The sequence below is a fragment of the Quercus suber genome, unplaced genomic scaffold, assembly GCF_002906115.3.
Source record: "Quercus suber isolate HL8 unplaced genomic scaffold, Cork oak 2.0 scaffold_553, whole genome shotgun sequence".
NCBI classification, from domain to species: Eukaryota; Viridiplantae; Streptophyta; class Magnoliopsida; order Fagales; family Fagaceae; genus Quercus; species Quercus suber.
Genome location: NW_027070001.1, coordinates 108,566 through 114,565, shown reverse-complemented (window position 1 = coordinate 114,565; position 6,000 = coordinate 108,566).

Sequence of the window (6,000 nt, the reverse complement as noted above, 5' to 3'; positions counted from 1 at the left end):
CCCGATCCCCGAAATATAGCAATCCGATATGCTAGGCTAAGGTGAAGACTCACAGAACTGTACGTCGGAGTTGCAAGCAGGAGAGGACAGCGTAAACAATGCCACTTATGACTGAGTTTCATCAGATAAAAAGGAGCTGGGTTTAGAGCTAACACTTATTGATTTAGGCTTACCAGACAAGGCATTATAAAGCCTAACTTGGGCTTTGTGTTTCCAAGCAGCATGGGCCTTCGGCCCACTACCTTTCATTAACACGTTTTTAAAACTGTGTGGATTATTATAACCACTGGGCTTCATAGCAACCGGGCCCATCTCAATAATCTTGGAAGAAGTCACCTGCCACTGCCCATCAATCCCACATTCCACACGCAATGAAATATCCAAGGTTGGCGAAATATTACCACTACTACACGCAGCGCCCTTAATGACTGACGTGTCAACCTCCCCATCACTATCCTTAACAATCCCGCAATTTCCTCTCCAAGAAAAATCCGGATTCAAATTTTGAAAACCTGACATCATCTCCTTCCCTTTGTAAACACCACCTTCTAGGTTTTGCTGGAAATTCTCCAAAACCCCCCACGGACTTCATGGTGGTCCTTCTAAACTGAACACCGAGATTCTGGCTAACTGAAAATAAAATCTTCCTTAAATGGACACCAAATCTTCTCGAGCCACTCCCCAAGTTCCTTTATGGTATGACAATGGAACCCCTCCGGTGGCCTTTATCTAATTCAGAGAACAAAAAAGTGCCATAGGCATTGGAGCCCAACTTAAGGATAAAAGTTCTATCTCCCTCTCGAACCGTTCTCGCAAACTGACTTGTCTATTGCTTAGTTACCAACTCCTCAACGTGAAACAAAACTCTCTTCGCACACTCCTTACCCATGCAAATAGAACGAGTGAATTGCCTACCTCTTTCATAGATACATAAAGAGAAAAATGAACCCCCTTCCTCAACAGCAAACTCAAAAGATTTAGATTCAATAAAAACAAAAGTAGAACCACCCATGAAATATAAATATCTAATTTTTAAATACAACCTTTCTAATAAGATCAATATCTGAAAACTGTCAAACCAAAATGAAGCAGGGTGGGGAAGGATTACAAGGGGAAAAAAAAGGGATAGGGAGAGATGGAACCACACCGACTCTCCAACTAGTTTCTAGGGGTTGAATTTTTATTGCTTCAAGAGATATGGTGTGCAGTATTTCTGTTTTTCAAGATGTTTGTGTCTGAGTGTTTGTTCTTCCCTACTTTCATTCTTTAAGTTTGCTGCATCTACTCAACTTTCAAAAAGAAAAATAAATAACCCAATTTGACACATTTAAATTAGTTTTGACACATTTAAATTATTCAAGCTTAAGTTTGATCGTCAGCTTATGTTTACTTGTGCTAAGTGCACTAACTATTTGATATATTGTCCTATACCAAGTCATGCATCCAAGCGACCCCATTTTTGAACACTAGCTAGATTTGCTTAAATGTGAACATCAAAAGGAACTACCCAAAGAACATGACATGCCATATCAGTATATCACTAATATCAAGACATACAACAAAATGTTAATGCACATAAAATTCTGACATATTGAGTAAAGATGAGCACAACTTATGAGTCTTAGATATTACATTTAAAGGGTCATACCTTGTCATTCCAACCAACATAAGGGGGGATTGGGTTGTTAGGCTCAGTTTAAAAGTCAGCCCGTCGCTCAACCTGATCATGTCGAGTTAGGAACTCTCCTACGCATTGGAAACTGAGCACTCAATCAAAGCCAACCACAACTCATTCTCAAGTGAGCAGTTAGATTTTGGTCAAGCAATGAAAAAAGTTTTCAAACCCAGACTATTTCAAAAACCGGTAAAGAAAGATGTTTAAGGTTTTTAAGGCTGGATTAAGGTTCAACTTCAGTCGAACCGCGATGATATCATAATTACTTTAGTAATTAATTAAATATATATATATATATGGGGGAAATGAAATGATTTTCAAGCATATTTTTGAAAATTAAATAAGAATGTTAATAAAAATAAAATAATAAAGCATGAAAAAAACATTAAAATTTAAAATTTAGTTTTAAAGTCTAAAAGTATGAATATGCTTTATATATTCTCTTTTAGAGATGACTAATTAAAATATATAATACAATAAAATATTATGAATATTAGTTATAATATATAATAAAATCAGTAATAAAAGTTTATTTAATTTAGTAGTTTAAAATTCTGATAAGTTTACTTCCAATAGCATAAGCATAGTCTACTGGTTAGAGCCTTAGCCCAAGTTCTAAACCTGATATGTGCACTTTTATTCATTTTTTTTCCAATCTATCAAGCAAGGTCGGACCGTGATTGAACCCTTACTAGTTCTACCTAAACCATATGATCCAACTGTGGGTTAAGTGGTTCATGGAATTTCTTTGAAATTCGATTCTGCATGACTGAAAAAATTGAATTTCAATCCAGTTCCAAGTTAAACTGGTCCAACTGGCTGGTTCAGGTCCAACAACCTTTGTAATGAGTAGTGCAATGGCGGCGAGCTCGACATGTTAATATGTTAAGAGCTTATTTCTCATTAATTTTTTATGAAAATCTAATTGGCTTTAATATTGGGTTTCAAAATGTTTTTTTTTTTTTTTTGGTAAAAGATTCTCTTAAGTTCCTAAACTATGTATTTAATTAATATGAATAGCACATTTCTTATGTGCACTAGAAAATTTTCCTACCTGAGTATTGTTTGTTGAAAATAATTCCTTTTAGTTTTAGAGACAATTTCTTAGCCCTGGCTACATAAAATTGTGACCAACTGATACTTTGGTTCACATATTCGGTTTTATAAACCTAACTTCACAAGATAAATGGGTTCTGGTTAACTCAACTGGTAAAGTTTCTTATAATTGAATAATCGATTTGGGATTCGATCCTCGCCTACGCCAAAAACCAATTAGTGTTTTGGTCTGATGATAAAATAAATCATCAAGAGTAAACGTCATAGGTTGAAAGTTGAAACTATCTCTAAAAAAAAAAATCACAACATAGGTTAGCATTACTGGTGGATTTCATCCCTTCATGGATTGAGTTTGGTGATTTACATAATTCTTCATAAGTGGGCTTTGTGATCCATATAATTCTTCATTACTTTTACGAACTGGGCTTTACAACCCATAAGTTTTACTAGACGAATTCGGCTCATGATAATTCTTCATTACTTTATAAATTAGGCTTTATGGCCCATAGGTTTCATTAAATAGATTGGGTTCATGATTCATTTTCTATTTCTCTTCGTGGATTGGATTCATGATCCGAGTGTCTCACATCTAAAAGCTTTTTATTTATACAAAATGGGCCAATAAATATTAAGCAAAACTTAAGCACATGGTCTTTTATAACAAACAACCAATGAGTTAGTGAATCCTTGAAGCCCACATTACGTATGGGGTAAAATGAATGGGATTTAGAAATATGGACACTGAAGTTCACTTCTTTCTCTAGGAGTTGAATGGGTTGCAATAAAATTCAAGCTACTCAAATTTTCATATGGCATATCAAAGGAAGAAAAAAAAAAAGGTTTTAGATAGTTTGATCCCCCGCCTACAACAACAAACAAACCAAAAAAAAAAAAAAAAATCAATTGGTGATCAATTGGTGTCTTAGTTTTATAACAAAGAGCAATCATCATGAGCGAATACTATAAGTCAAAATTATCTTTTAAAAAAAATAAATTTGTTGCCTTGTTGGGCAAAAAATTAGGTCACTAATAGCACGTAGTGCTAATTCTAAGATTTACTGGGTAATGCAGTTCAATACTGTGTATTTTATTGTATTTTTTAAAAGCTTTGAGCTCATACGTATGGAGTAATCTGTTAAATGACATTTTTTTGGGGCTTGGAGGCTCAATGTCATGAAATTCCATCCGTTATTACTATTTTTTTTTTTTTTTAAGTCCATTACTATTATTGGGTTTGAGCTAAACAAAGTCTCAAAAAGAAAAGAGGAGAAAAAAAAAAGTGAAAACCACGTTTTCGTCCCTACATTTTCAAGCAATTTTCATTTTGGCCCATATCTTTTATTTTCACCGCTTTTAGTCCCTATTTAGAAAAATGCTATCCATTTAGTCGTTTTCGTCGGTGCCCTAATGGCAAAGTCCTAGGTGGCAGACAGAACTATTAAATTAATAATAATAAATTTTATTTTGACATTAAAAAATGCCACGTAAGTATCTAAATTAAAAACAGAATTAAAAACAAAAAATCACATGAATTGAGATTTAAGTGTGTCTTGAACAAAAACAAAAACTCAGATTTAAGAACACAAACCCATAAATAAATAAAAAATTTAAAAAAAAAAAAAAAAACCAACAGATAACCATTCAAGACCAAATCAGATTTAAGAACACAAACCCATAAATAAATAAAAAATTTAAAAAAAAAAAAAAAAACCAACAGATAACCATTCAAGACCAAATTCTCCAACAAATCACTAATCCACATGATTTTCACAAATCAAACTCATAAACCCAGTAAACAATTGAACCTCCAACAAACCCATAAACCTATATTTTCTTAGGAAACAAACACAAAATAAACCCAAAAAATTTATCTTTCTTCCTCACCACCACTAAGAATATCCCTCAAAGACCTGTACATAATCCCCAATTGCTTCGAGCACCCGAACATGGTGTGACTCTTGCCTAAACCCGTTGGACCGTACATCATAATGGTGCATTTTTCTCCTAACTTCACGCTGTGGATTCTTAACTCCATGAACAACTTCTATAAGAGATTAAGGTCTTGGTCTTCAGAAAAAGAAACCCTATCTAAGCTAAAGTCTTGGTAGCCAAAATCGGCTCGAACCCGAATGGAATGGTTGTTTGAATTAACATTCAAAACCAAAGTGGGTTTTTCTTTCCAATCTGGGTAGTCTCGAATCCGAGCGATTACTTCGACCGGGTGTTGTTGTGGGTGTGGTGTTTCTTTGGCCGATGTGTTTGGATTCAAAGATGGGTTTGGTTTGTTTGCATCGTTGTAATGCAAACGAAGGTGGGCTTGATTTACTTTTAAAGATGGCGTGGGAGCCATTAGAATGAGAACCAAGAAGAAATTTCAAGCTTGAGTTTAAAGAAGACTCTAAGAGAGACAAATTGTGAGTTAGATCTGGGTTTGTGTTCTTGTCATTCTTGTTCAAGACACACTTAGATCTCAATTCATGTGATTTTTGGTTTTTAATTCTGTTTTTAATTTTTTTTATTTAGTTAAAATTAATAAATTAATTTTTTTTTAATTTAGATGTTGACGTGGCATTTTTTAATGCCAAAATAAAAAATTTTATTATTATTTTAATAATTTCTTCTGCCACCTAGGACTTTACTGTTAGGGTACTGATAGAAAGGACTAAAATGAATGACGTTTTTCTAAATAAGGACTAAAAGTAGTGAAAATAAAATATAGGAACTAAAGTGGAAATCGCCTAAAAATGTAGGGACGAAAATATGGTTTTCGCCTTTGTTTATTATCACCATGCATTATTGTCGTGATAGTCACTCTACGAGTATTAAATACTTGTGGGGTGTGGGGGGTAAAGACCGGAGTTCAAGTCTCCAGAAGGGAGTTTCATACACATATACACTTAAATTAAGTTAGAATAGAATTTCTATCTTGTATAAAAAAATAAAAAATAAAAATTGTTTATTAAATCACAGTTCCTAGCCAATTGCTCCCCAAACGCAAAAAACAATACAATATCTTCTTCTTCTTTTTTATAAGGAATCACCTCATTTAAAATTGCTCCCCCACTTGTGCAATGCATAAACAAGTTTAACACAATATATTTTTTTTTTTCATTTTTTAATATAAATTTTGATAATTATGTTAATATTAATACAATTTATTGTGATTGTGATTGTATGCGGATTTTTATTTATATTTTAGAAGAGATTGTATATATAATATATATGCTAGCGTCAATAGGTATCTATCATGATTGTGTTTGTATATAAAA